Below are 14,821 nucleotides of genomic sequence, written 5' to 3'. Positions count from 1 at the left end.
CAGACTAATTTCCTAAGTTCGGCGGGTCCCGAACCAAGATGGCAACCGCTGCTGCTGTGGCTTAGGTCGCCTCCTCAGCCGGGTGGGCACCTGTCCTCCGGTCCGGAAGGTGGCCGGCTGTCCCCGGCCCACACAGGGTGCTGCCTCAGCGCCTCTGTGCTTCTGCCTGTTCCAGAAGCTGTCAGGTTCTCTGGCGCACCCTCTCACCTGTTCAGACTAATTTCCTAAGTTCGGTGGGTCTCGGACCAAGATGGCGACCGCTCCCCTCTAGGCCCATTTCTGATTTTCTTAATTAGGATGCTTTCCCTGTGCCCTCTAGTGAGTCTGGCTAAGGGTTTATCTATCTTGTTGATTTTCTCAAAGAACCAGCTCCTTGATTGGTCGGTTCTTTGAATAGTTCTTCTTGTTTCCACTTGGTTGATTTCACCCCTGAGTTTGATTATTTCCTGCCTTTTACTCCTCTTGGGTGAATTTGCTTCCTTTTGTTCTAGAGCTTTTAGGTGTGTTGTCAAGCTGATAATGTGTGCTCTCTCTGGTTTCTTGTTGGAGGCACTCAGAGCTATGAGTTTTCCTCTTAGGAATGCTTTCATTGTGTCCCATAAGTTTGGGTGTGTTGTGGCTTCATTTTCATTAAACTCCAAAAAGTCCTTAATTTCTTTCTTTATTCCTTCCTTGACCAAGGTATCATTGAGAAGAGTGTTGTTCAGTTTCCATGTGAATGTTGGCTTTCTATTATTTATTTTGTTATTGAAGATCAGCCTTAGTCCATGGTGATCTGATAGGATGCATGGGAAAATTTCAATATTTTTGTATATGTTGAGGCTTGTTTTGTGACCAATTATGTGGTCAATTTTAGAGAAGGTACCATGAGGTGCTGAGAAGAAGGTATATCCTTTTTTTTAGGATAAAATTTTCTGTAGATATCTGTTAAGTCCATTTGTTTCATCACTTCTGTTAGTTTCACTGTGTCCCTGTTTAGTTTCTGTTTCCATGATCTGTCCATTGGTGAAAGTGGTGTGTTGAAGTCTCTCACTATTATTGTGTGAGGTACAATGTGTGCTTTGAGCTTTACTAAAGTTTCTTTAATGAATGTGGCTGCCCTTGTATTTGGAGCATATATATTCAGAATTGAGAGTTCCTCTTGGAGGATTTTACCTTTGATGAGTATGAAGTGCCCCTCCTTGTCTTTTTTGGTTATTTTGGGTTGGAAGTCGATTTTGTTAGATATTAGAATGGCTACTCCAGCTTGTTTCTTCATACCATTTGCTTGGAAAATTGTTTTCCAGCCTTTCATTCTGAGGTAGTGTCTATCTTTTTCTCTGAGATGAGTTTCCTGTAAGCAGCAAAATGTTGGGTCTTGTTTGTGTAGCCAGTTTGTTAGTCTATGTCTTTTTATTGGGGAGTTGAGTCCCTTGATATTAAGAGATATTAAGGAGAAGTAATTGTTGCTTCCTGTTATTTTTGTTGTTAAAGTTGGCATTCTGTTATTATGGCTGTGTTCTTTTTGTTTTGTTGAGGGATTATCTTCTTTTTTTTTCCTAGGGCATGGTTCCCGTCTTTGTATTGTTTTTTTTTCTGTTATTATCCTTTGAAGGGCTGGATTCGTGGAGAGATAATGGGTGAATTTAGTTTTGTCGTGGAATACTTTGGTTTCTCCATCTATGGTAATTGAGAGTTTGGCTGGGTATAGTAGCCTGGGTTGGAATTTGTGTTCTCTTAGTGTCTGTATAACATCTGTCCAGGCTCTTCTGGCTTTCATAGTCTCTGGTGAAAAATCTGGTGTAATTCTGATAGGCTTGCCTTTATATGTTACTTGACCTTTTTCCCTTACTGCTTTTAGTATTCTATCTTTATTTAGTGCATTTGTTGTTCTGATTATTATGTGTCGGGAGGAATTTCTTTTCTGGTCCAGGCTATTTGGAGTTCTATAGGCTTCTTGTATGTTCATGGGCATGTCATTCTTTAGATTTGGGAAGTTTTCTTCAATAATTTTGTTGAAGATGTTTTCTGGTCCTTTGAGGTGAAAATCTTCATTCTCATCCACTCCTATCATCCGTAGGTTTGGTCTTCTCATTGTGTCCTGGATTTCCTGGATGTTTTGAGTTAGGATCTTTTTGCATTTTCCATTTTCTTTGGTTGTTGTGCCAATGTTCTCTATGGAATCTTCTGCACCTGAGATTCTCTCTTCCATCTCTTGTATTCTGTTGCTGATGCTGGCATCTTTCCTAGGGTTTCTATCTCCAGCGTTGCCTCACTTTGGATTTTCTTTATTGTGTCTACTTCCCTTTTTAGGTCTAGTATGGTTTTGTTCATTTCCATCACCTGTTTGGATGTGTTTTCCTGTTTTTCTATAAGGACTTCTATCTGTTTGGTTGTGTTTTCCTGTTTTTCTTTAAGGATTTGTAACTCTTTAGCAGTGTTCTCCTGTATTTCTTTAAGTGAGTTATTAAAGTCCTTCTTTATGTCCTCTACCATCATCATGAGATATGCTTTTAAATCCAGGTCTACCTTTCCAGGTGTGTTTGGGTGCCCTGGACTGGGTGAAGTGGGCGTTCTGGGTTCTGATGATGGTGAGTGGTCCTGGTTTCTGTTATTAGAATTCTTACGTTTACCTTTCACCATCTGGCAATCTCTGGAGTTAGTTGTTATAGTTGTCTTTGTTTAGAGATTGTTCCTCTGTTGATTTTGTTACCCTCTATCAGCAGACGTGGGAGACTAGCTCTCTTCTCTGAGTTTCAGTGGTCAGAGCAGTCTCTGCAGGCAAGCTCTCCTCTTTCAGGGAAGGTGCACAGTTATCTGGTGTTTGGACCTCCTCCTGGCTGAAGATGAAGGCCCAAAGCAGGATCTTTCCCAGAAGCTGTGTTGCTTTGGCCAGGAAGGTGGCCGGTTGTCTGGAGCCGAAAATGGTGCCGCCTCAGAAGGTCTCTGGAGCTCGCCTGTCCCAGAAACTGCTGGCCTCTGTATTCCACACCCTCACCCGTGCAGCCTGGCCTCCGTGGAGTCCCAGAACCAAGGTGGCTCCCGCGAAGCCTGAGGCAGAAACCTCTCGGACCGGGTGGACCCCTGTGCTCTCACCAAAAAGGTGGCCGGTTATCTGGAGCTGAAGATGGCGCCCCCTCAGAATCTCAACACCATGCTTTTAAATATGGCTATCCTGACTTCAGTATTTTAATAGCATTTAAGTTTTAGCCCCAGAACTTAGACACGGTGGAGATTTTGTTTTAACTGATGTTCTAGTTTGATTTCCACTGCTGTGATGAAATACTCTGACTCAAAGTTACTTAGGACAGAAAGTGATAAGCCGGACGTTGGTGGCACACACCTTTAATGCCAGCACTTGGGAGGCAGGGGCAGTCAGATTTGTGAGTTTAAGGTCAGCCTGGTCTACAAAGTGAGTTCCAGGACAGCCAGGGCTATACAGAGAATCCCTGTCTCAAAAAAACAAAACAACACCCCACCACCACGAACAATACCAAAAAAAGGAATGGTTTTTGGTTTATAGTGTCGGGGTGGAGGGTAGCTAGGAGATAAAGCCCATCAGTGCGAGGCCACGCTGGTAGTTAGAAGGCAGAGAAGTCACATTTCATCCACATGCAGGAAGCAAAGAGATAAGACAGGAAGTAGGGCTATGATAGGCAACCTCAAATTTCTTCCAGTGAAATTCCATCTCTTAAGGGTTCTATGACATCACTGTTTGGGAAACAAGTGTCCACATCCATGAGGCTATGGAGTTAGGTATTCCTTATCCAAAATGTTTTTGAGAACAAGCAATGTTTATCACTAAACAATTCTAGTGATCGCTCCAACTCTTCCCTAATTATATCTAGCTCCCATGCAGCTAAGCAAGTGACTTGTTATTTCTACTATGAACAGTCAAAGTCTCTTTTCTCCCATCCTAAAGCCAGACCCTCCTGGAGACTTACATGCAACAAAGGAATGGAGCAAAACCCACCAAATGACATCTCCATGCTTAGCCTTTCTTGACACTGGACTCTTGCAATGTGCATGCAAATACATCCATTGAATTATGCTGGAGAGGGAGGGTAGTGACCTACTACCAATAGGTAGCCAATGACTAGACACCGAAGAATCTGTCCTTCACCCCTCTCCCACTTGCTGCTCTGACTCCTGCATCTTTCAGCCCTGCTGAGTCTACCCAAATCTGATTCAGACCCAAAGAACTTCCCAGTAAGCCCACAGAGTCATATGTTTAAAAATGTCAACATTTTAAATCACTGAGTGAATTAATGAGCAGTTAATGAGTCTGGATTTAAAGTATTCTGCTTTGAAGAAGGTTAGTTGTGCCACTTGCTCTGAACTTGGTAGAAGTCAAGATAAATCATATTTTCAATGAACAATACAGGCTTGTTATAAAATTCATGCTAAATGAGCTATCTAAATCATCAGTGTCTTCTGCTCCAGGGAAACTAAAATCTAAACTCGAAGGTCAATGTGGTCATGTTCCCAGAGCCAATGATGTCTCATAACAGTTGGCTAAGGTTTATATGTTTTATTTAATTTATCAGTTCATATGAGGAACTACTAAATACCTACAAAATTCATAATTCATGTGCCAGTTACTTTTATTTTAAAATGAAGCTCATTCTGGCTTTAAAATATTATGTGTTCATTAAAATAGAAAAATGCACAAAAGTCTAATGATTTTTTTATTTTAAAAAGAATCTATAATCTCATCATCCCAGAAAGAATAATTTGGTATTTCAGCTGAGTTAGAGTTCTCCTAAGTGGTTTTGCAAATTCAGACATGGTCTAATTGACCTCCTGCATACAGAAATATACTCTATATGCAAATCTAGAGACCTCAGACTGTGGTCTGAAATATAGATATGTGTGCCACGCACACGCCTTATCATGAGGTTATTTGTGAACCATTGGGCAGCTACACATAAATCCTATTGAAAGTTTAGGCAATAATAATGAAAACTGTATCACCCATCTCATTGGAATTTTGAGTACTAAAAATAATTTCTTAATTTTTTCAGTAATCAAAATGTTAGATTTTCTTTCATATAATGTGGAATAAAATATCTTCAATAATAATGTTATTTTGTGTGCATAATCTACACAAGAAACAATATCAAGCTCCTTATATTTGTGATGTCCCCTTTCCTTCCAAATAGCAACTTGAAGTAGAGAATGAATTTGCCTTTTATTTGGAAGATGGAAAAAAATGGAACCTAGGGACACTGAAGCACCTGTCAAGGTGGCATAGTTAGTAAATGTAGGGACAAAGACGTAGTCAAATGTAACATCCTGCCAGGTATGTTCTGGAAGCCATTCTGTTGTGGGGCATCCACATCTGAACCCAGCTGTGCTGTGTGATTTTGAACTGGGTTGTGATTCTACACAACTGAGAATATCAGATCGATGTAAGGTTTAGGAGAGAAGGAGTTCTGTTGGTATGCCCAGTGTGTGAACCAAGTCATTTGCTTATAACTATAGACCTAGAATTTCATTTCATATTTCCATGCAACAGAGTGCTTTGATGTTTCACCTTAGGGAGAGTAGCTGACTTTGCTATAGCCAGAGGCTTAAAACGAAGTAGTAAAAATGATATTGGATATTCAAACATATGAGCTGAGGTATAATTTTTAATTCCCCCAGGTGCAGTGAAATAGGTGCATATGTGCATTCCTGGAGATCAAATCAAGCCTATAGCTAGATGCACTCTCTTCAAATCCACATGTCACTTGTCCCAGTGTTGTGCTAAGAAGTCATGAGCCAGTTGGAGAAAGCCTAACAAATTGCTTGCTTTACTGTATAGCATTCAGCATTGACCCACTTGGTGGTAAAATAAACAGAAAGAGGAAAAGGAAGGAAGACAAAAGACAGAACAGAAAATGGATGAGGAAAGACAAAGAGACAGAGAGGCTGAGTTTCTCCACCATACCTGCCAACCCCAGGGAATTCACTTAATCACCAGGTAGTTTGTAACAGTTGAGATCTCCTTGGTGGGGCAATCCCAGGATCAAAGTTCTGCTCTTCTTAAAGGGACTCCTTCCTGTGACCCAGCTAAGCCTACATATGGACTATAGCTTTTGTTTAATAGTCTACAGTTACTGGGAGCACCTAGGCAGGCACTTTTATCTCAATCTCATTTGCTTTCCCTTTCCCTTACTTCTCCTCCCTCTCCCTCTCCCTCTCCCTCTCCCTCTCCCTCTCCCTCTCCCTCTCCCTCTCCCTCTCCCTCTCCCTCTCCCTCTCCCTCTCCCTCTCCCTCTCCCTCTCCCTCTCCCTCTCCCTCTCTCTCTCTCTCTCCCCTCTCTCTAACAACGTAAAGTCAATGGTCTTTTCCCTTTTGTGTCTTATATTTAAAGATACGTTGTATATGTAGCGACGGATGCTCTGTGAACTAAGTTACTGTGTCTTGACTAGGTGTTATGTCTTTTAATGTTCAGCCAAGTTTCTATTTACTTGGAAATTTTGTTGTAAACTCTGTTATGTAGAAAGCTAGGCCAATTTTGCTTCTAAGTGGATAAATAGTTGATTCATAATAATGGCAGCCATTTATTTTCTTTATCCTTTGGTGAAAGTTAGATTCCCAAGTCAAAAATATACACAAATAACTATTTCTAGACTTTGAATTCTGATTTTTTTTTCTGTTTTTCTGAGTTTTTTGTTTTGCTTTCCTCTTCTCACAACCAGGACCAAACTCAGGGACTTGTGCTTCCTCAGCAAGTGCTCCACCATCAAGCTGCACCCACTCCCTCATAATGCCTCGTCCTCCTCCTCCTTCTCTTCCTCTTTCTTCCTCCTTTCTTCTTCTAGATTTTTTTAAAAATTTATTTCTATTTTATGCGTATGAATATTTTACCTGAACAAATGCATGTATATCATGTTTGTACCTATTGGTCAATAGACCAATGCTGTTTATTGAAGTTAGATGAATGCACTCAGCCCATGGAGCTGGATTTCTGGATGGTGGTTGTCTTATTGCTGCAAAGAGACACAATGACCATGGCAACTCTTAGAAAGAAAAACATTTAATTGGGGCCTGACTCACAGTTTCAGAGGTGTAAGCCATTATCATCGTGGCAGGAACCATGGCAGTGTGCAGGCATGTATGGTGCTGGAGAAGGAGCTGAGAGTTCTGCATCTTGACACAAAGGCAGCAAAAGAAGAGTGTCACACTGGGCATAGCTTGAGCATATATGACCTCAAAGCCTGTCTCTAGCAACATACTTCCTCCAGCAAGACGACATCCTACTCTAATAAGGCCACATTTCTGAATTTGCCACATATTATGAGACAAGCATTCCAACTCATGAGTCTATGAAAGTCTCACCTGTTTAAACCCCCACACTGGTGACTCTCCATATGGTACTGGGAACTGCACCTTGTTCTTTGGAAGAGCAGCCAGTACTCTTAAGCACCAAGCTATTGTCCCAGGCTCACCATCTGTTTCTATATTAACTCCATACTGCATCATTTACTGAAGCTCTGTGGTATGAGAAAGTAATTCATATTGCAACATTATCATTATTGGAAGGTGAACTCTGTCCCTTTTAAGTCATATCTCCAAGTACTAATCCCTAATATCTCAGAATGTGGCTGTAGCTGGGGATGGGATTTTTATAGAGTTAATTAAGTTTAAAATTAGCCTATTGGGGTGGGATTCAAGCCTGCATGACATAGAAGAGAAGACTTGGACACAGACACACAAGAGACCATGTGAGGGTTCAGGGAGACAATGGTCATTGGCGAGCTATGGCTAAAGCCTTCAGAAGAGGAGTCTACTCCAGGGATCTTGGCATCCAGACTAACAAGTATGCTGCTGTGTGCCCCAACCAATACCTGGTACTTCATTATAATACGTCTGAAATCATATCAGCTGTGCTCATTGTCTTACCCAACAATATCCTACAAAGTTATTTTTAATATGCAATCCACGACCACTCTGTTGCACTGGAGTTAAAAATATAATTTTCTTCCTAATCCGTTGGCTTCTAATGTTGTTCATTATATTATTAGGTTAGTTTAACATTCATTGTAATTACTTGCTAAAAAAAATTCAGAATGTTATTCTTGAGTTTTCAATGAGATTTTTAATGTGTCTGTGAATAAAAGAGGGAGGGGATATCAGTAGTGAGCCCAAGGGAACAAAAGGAAATGTCTTGGGAGGGTAGACACAGATGTGAAGGCCAAAGATACCACCTTTGCAGCTCTCCAGATGAGCTTGTGTAAGAAGCAAAGCAGAACTCTATTTCACAAACCTTGTAGTAATACTATGATATGTACATCTATACCAGTAGCCCGAGGGTAGCATGAGTGTTGAGCAACTTTCCCTGGCCATGAATGAACAGACTCCAACTCACCTTGGATACAGAAGCTGGGCAACTGAATCATCAAAAATACCACCCTACCATCGGTGATACGGATGCAGGCTGTATCCCACTGGCTCCCTGCCCAGTTTGCAGGCAATTCCACTAATGAGAGGCTCCTCTACCCGAAGTATAACCTCTATTGACAGTATAACCTCAGGGAGGGGCCTCTTGAGTCTTGTGACGTTTTGAATTTCCTAAGGTTTACAAGTTGCACCAGCATCGTGCAACTTGTAAGATTCTCTTCTCCTTCTGAGAGGGAATGTTAATGTTCTGAGATAGCTGACCAACATGTGCTTTCAAGCAGAGATCTTTGGGACTTATATTGAGTTGTAAGAGCCTAGAGTTGCCAAAACCTTTATACTTTTCTTCAGTCTAGACATGGTCTGGACATGTTTTGAATCCTACTCATAACCACAATTCTGTTCTCTGCCACTTCCTGGTAAGCTCCTCCTTATAACTGCAGTTTGTTCTCATCTCTGTTTACATCACAACTAAGAGACTCTCTTCTGTCTTCTGACCTTATGAAATTGCTTTGTCACCCTGAGCAGTGTTGGTTTCCACACCCTGCCTTCTGTTGGCACCATCCCAAATCTTGACTGTCTTTTCTGATAAAACCAGAAATCACACTCTGTTTATTTTCCATAAGCCCAAACTTCATTGAGAGAAAGCCTGGCATCCAATTCGGCACTGAAAAGAAGGCTACTTGTTTGAGGTGGACGACTGTATATCATGTTGAACTCATAGGAAAATGTCAAAGTGCTCTGGAAATGAAAAACGTTGCACTTTTTGTTAGAAAAAAAAATATAGCTACAAGTTTCACCATGAGCTTTAGTAGCTTTCAGATTGTAGTTAGAATTATTATTGTGTGAGATTTTCCTAACACTTCAGTGATCTGTCATTAAAAGTTGCTTTAGAAATTTATGAAGCTAGTACAGTGGTAAGCAAAGAAATGCAGACTTATTTGCATAGAAGTAAGGGTAGCCTTGAAGTTGATAGCTGTTGGCACGCTCATCAACACTTTACATTTGTGTTGGCACAGTCTTCATCGAAGACTACAGTGAGAATAAGAACTGTCCAACATTTTACAGTTGCTTTAATTTTCTGATTTTTTTTTACAAGAAAGAAAGTATTTTGGAACAAAATTTTTCAAAGTTATTTTAATTTTTATTTTATTTTTTTATTTTTTCAAACTTTGAAGCAACTCAGGCCTAAGTTATCCAGTCCCAGTGGTCAGCCCTATACAATACAGAACAACATGAAATTGGTTCAGTATTGTATGTCTGTGTATGTGTGCATTTGTGTACACATGTATATATATGTATGTATATGTGTGTTTATTGTGTCTGTATGTGTGTGTACATGTGTGTGTATGTATATGTTGTGTCTGTGTGTACCTCTGTGTGTGCATGTGTATGTAACAATAATAATAAAGAAATGTTTGTGAATTTGTGAGAAAGTTGGGAGAACATGGGAGGAACTGGAAGGGCAAGTAGTAGGGCTGAGAATGGTGTAAGTGCAGCGCTCATGTATGCAGTTCTAAAAACAAAAACCACAAAGCCCTCAGGCTAATTTGCCGAGGATCAAACCCTGTGTCTGCTCTCCTATTAAGCAAAGATGATTTGTGACAAATCAAACTGAGTAAGGATGGATTTTAACAAGTAGACCAAGGGTCGTTATGGTTAAATACAATCAAGTAAGAAGCAGTCACTGCTGGGACCCGTGAAGGGGTGTTGAAGGAGAAGATCCAGCAGGGTAGTGTGTCTGTGTTTTGTGAATTACTTATTGAGCATGCATGTGTGAGAAATTCTGGATGTGTGAGTGAAGGTGAGGATGTAGTTGGTTCCTTTTGACTAAGGTTGGACCCAACTAAACCTTTCCTGTGCATTGTGATTTGCCAACAATGTGTCATACTATATACAAGTCTCCATCACTTGTCACCAGTCCATTTCTCAAAATAGAAGTTTTGTTTGGGAATCAATTCCTCTTTTCTGGGTAGAGCAGCTGCATAAATCTCAGGTCCCATGTGAAAGGAAAACAGGGGACTCTTAGTTACATAACCACTATAAGAATCACAACTCAGTGCTAGCAGAGAGTCATGCCAAATGTGGGGCCCCTGAACACAGCAGGCCAGCTGTGTTGGAGAAGGCAGCCAGTCCTCTTTCTGGGTATGTTTTCCAGTCCTAATTGTATTGATTGGGTTCCAAGGTTTTAATAATGACTGAAGAAGACTGAGGAGGATTTAGCCTGGACTATGAAATTAGTGTTTGTGTTTTCACAAAATGTATAACTCTGAAATTCATGTTGTTTGGATAAGGGTAGCTTTTGGAAGATGCTTAGATTTAGATTTAGGGTAGGACTGGCTTCCAGGATGATATTAGTGAAGAAGAGCAGAGCCCCCCCCCCTCTCTCTCTCTCTCTCTCTCTCTCTCTCCCTCCCTCCCTCCCTCTCTCTCCTCCCTCCCTCTTCCTTCTCCTCTTCCTCCTCCTCCTCTTCCTTCTCCTTCTCTCTTTCCCACCCTCCCTTCCTTTCTGTTTCCCCCTATCTTGGTCTCAGAACCCTCTCTAGATCTCAGTGAAGCTACGCAGTTTTTCCTCCTATGGGGAAGATGGCATCCTCTCCCCTAGAGGTATCTTCTAAGAGCCCAATTGCATGTCAGCACCACACCCTATATATCCTATGCATTTTACTATACAAACCCACCTGTGAAAAACTCTCAATGTTTTAATTTTTAATTTTATGAATGTATTTGAAATTTCATTTGACTCATTAAGTTTACTAGTATCGGTTCTTTCTTACTCTTAGGTCATCATTAAGTAACATAAGGACTGACTGAACACAAGGTGCCAGTCCACCATACCTCTAATTGTTCCTATGCACCTGATGAGCAGATGATGTATGCAGGGTGGATACACTGAGTACAGGGATGGCTCCTGACTCAGGAGAGATCGAGCAGGGCAGCATAAGGCTTTGCCAAGCACCTTAAAGTATATGAAGAGTAAATGTATGGAAAAATTCACTGAATTTTTTGAAGCTTCAGTTAATCATGGGTAATGGGAACTATGAAAAAGATTTCAGATAAAAGGAGGATGACCGTACTTTTCTATACATCTTTTTCTGACACAGAAATTAATTCAGGGGGTTGGGTGCTGCTGTAAAAAATAAAATACATAAATGTGGAAGCCACTCTGGAACTGGGCAGTGGGTAAATGGAGGATAACTTTGAAGTGCTTCCTAGAAAGATTTTAAAATTTATTTAAGAGAAAATAGAAGAGCTATAGAGAAATGTGAATTTGTCCAGAGAAGACAGATATTCATAAATGGCCACAAAAAGACATTGAGAACATTAAGGGCATAAGCCCAATTGGATGAGTTCTCACATGGAAACAGTGAACTCTCCCCTGGAAATTGGTACAGGGAAATCCTCGTTATAAAACTGCAAAGACAGTCTAGTGAGAAGAGTTCACAGGCAAAGACAGCCCCCACCTATTCTGAGGATGGGTGAAACTCAGAAGAGACTTTAAACTTTGCACTTTAACCATTGTTGAGACTCTGATAGATTATGGGGAGTTTTGAAGTTCGACTAAATGCATTTTGCATTATGTAATGGCTATAATCCTATGGGGGGGGCAGGGAGTGGCATGTGAAGGTTTGAATAGGTATGTCCTCCATAGACTCTTGTGTTTGAATGCTTAGACTTAGGGAGTGACACTAATAGAAGGTCTGGCCTTATTGGAGGAGGAATGGCCTTTTAGAGGAAGTGTGTCACTGTGGAGGTGGGGCATTGAAGTCTTAAATGCTCAAGCTCTGCCCAGTGTGTAACAAATCCAGTCTCCTTCATTGGCTTTATTCTTCACTGTAGGTTCCTCTAGCACTAGGTCTGACTGCGTGCTGCCATGTTTCCCACCATGGTGATGATAATGGACTAAACCTCTGAATCTGTAAAACAGCCTCAATTAAAGGATTACCTTTTAAATAGTGGCCTTAGTCATGGTGTCTATTCACAGCAATAAAAGTGCGACAAGGTTTTAAGCCATCACAATAGAAAAAATATGCATATATATATGATTCAATTGCATATATATGAATATATATGTATATGAATTCATATATATATGAATCAATTGTTATGGCATTCGGACCCACAAAAGATAAATTTGTATTACTTAAGCTATCCAATCCATGATGCATTGTGAAAACTCAACCTGACTTAGACAGCTTGTGTCTTTTTGGTTTTGTTGTCTACAAATTACTGGTTGACTTTAAGGGAAGGAAGCAAGTGTTGCAGACACCACCTTCCAGGACCTTGTATGGACCTTGTTTTTAAACCCATGGCTTTCTGGAAAGAAATGCTTTCCAGAGAACTTGTCAAGCTGAATGCACCTGGTTCATTCTACAAGGACATTTTGGATTTTATACACTTCATAATATTGGTTGTGTTAATGCTTGCATTTCTGTTAGTATTCTGGTTCCGGGATTCCCGACGTATGTCAGTTTTGAGAATCTCATAAGGAAACAATTCTAAGGAAGGATTTTCAGTCACTTACATCTTCCTACTTTAAATAAGCATCATGACCTTTGACATGGAGGTTTAAATCTCTTTCTCCAGCCATTTACGTTGGTATACACATTGATTTCTGTGCAGCATTTGCATCTAACTGGACTCTTTTAATGCTGTGTGCCAGTGTACCTCCAATTAATACTGCATATTAATTTTGATTAGACAGAAGTGGGCTCTGTGTGTCTTGACTTCCTGCCAGCATAATCAAATGAGTGCTGTGGGGATGGGAAATAAATATTATTTAAAACTGCAGTGAGAAATGTATTAGTTATACCTGTTTTAAAATTGAGTTATGTTTCAGTTTTGTGATTACAAATGTCTTTAGCTGAATCAGGGGCCTGAATCAGGCAATAGTTTCTGTTGTAGCTTTTTTTTTTCTTTTTTTTCTTGGGTATTTATTTCATTTACATTTCCAATGCTATCCCAAAAGTCCCCCACATGCTCCCCACCCACTCCCACTTCTTGGCCCTGTCATCCCCCTGTACTGAGGCATATAAAGTTTGCACGACTAATGGGCCTCTCTTTCCACTGATGGCCGACTAGGCCATTTTCTGATTCATATGCAGCTAGAGACATGAGCTCCAGGGGGGTACTGGTTAGTTCATATTGTTGTTCCACCTATAGGATTGCAGATCCCTTTAGCTCCTTGGGTACTTTCTCTAGCTCCTCCATTGGGGGCCCTGTGATCCATCCAATAGCTGACTGTGAGCATCCACTTCTGTGTTTGCTAGGCCCCGGCATAGTCTCACAAGAGACAACCATATCTGGGTCCTTTCGTGGATCATGCACAATAGAAGTTATTCACTTGTATCAGTCTCACTACTGTTGCCTGAATGTATCCTCAAATATATGTCAGATGGAACTTAACAGCATAGTTCAGCTATGTGTTGGAGATAATGAAAATTACATTAGTTTATAAAGAAGGGTCTCATCACATAGGACTGGCATCCTTGCCAGAAGAGGAAAAGGAGCGGGACATGTCCGTCTTTGAAGAGCTGCATCAACAGAAGAGAGGTAAATGATGTCAACCTGATGGGAAATCAGGTCACTGCTGGAAAAGCATACTTTGTCTGTCTGTGAGCGATGTTCTAAGTTGGGTTAGTAGAGGGAGAAAGACACACTCAACTTTAGGCAGAATCACTCCTTGAGTGAACAAAAAATGTACAGATGAGCCAAATACCAGCATTTATCTATCTCTGTTGCCTGAGTGTGGACACCATGTGACGACTCCTCCCATCATGCCTTCCTTCCTATGATGACAATAACCTCAAACTGTGAACTTAGATAAATCCTTTCTTCCTTAAGTTGCTTCTGTCTTACGTTTTGTCAGTGACATAGTAGCTGATCGGAATGAAGTCTCACCAGAAACCTAATAACCTTAGACTTTTCCCATCCTTCAGAACATTGAGAAATACATTTCTATTATTTAAATTACCAAGTTTATGTTATTGTGTGTTATAGCCCTTTCAGATGAATTAATCTGTTTTGGAAAATTTTCAATTGGAGAATTAATTTTTCTCTCCTTTGGTAGCAATAGTTGTAGAAGTTTCTGTGCAAAAGATAAGGAAACCACTGAAGGGAAATCTTTCTCTTTGGCCTCAACTTGTATTGACTGCAAACCCCAAATCAGAGCAGGGAGATGTTCTCAACCACCCATCAATACAGAGCTCATTTATTCCTCATGGTGAAGTTACTCTCAATGATTCACTCCACTGTGTATTTATGGTTAACTCTGCTTCATAGTCAGATTAATATTCTAGTACTTTCAAATAAATTATTTAACTTATTTTCACACTGAAATAGCTTAAAAACTTACTTGTTCACATAACCCCCTCAAAACACACACACACACACACACACACACACACACACACACACAATCTTTATGATTTACATAGCACCTATTACAGAATTCAG

Source organism: Mus musculus, chromosome 9 (genome assembly GCF_000001635.26).
Source record: "Mus musculus strain C57BL/6J chromosome 9, GRCm38.p6 C57BL/6J".
Taxonomy (NCBI): domain Eukaryota; kingdom Metazoa; phylum Chordata; class Mammalia; order Rodentia; family Muridae; genus Mus; species Mus musculus.
The sequence above is the reverse complement of the archived record's forward strand: the minus strand, read 5'-3'. Positions refer to the sequence as shown.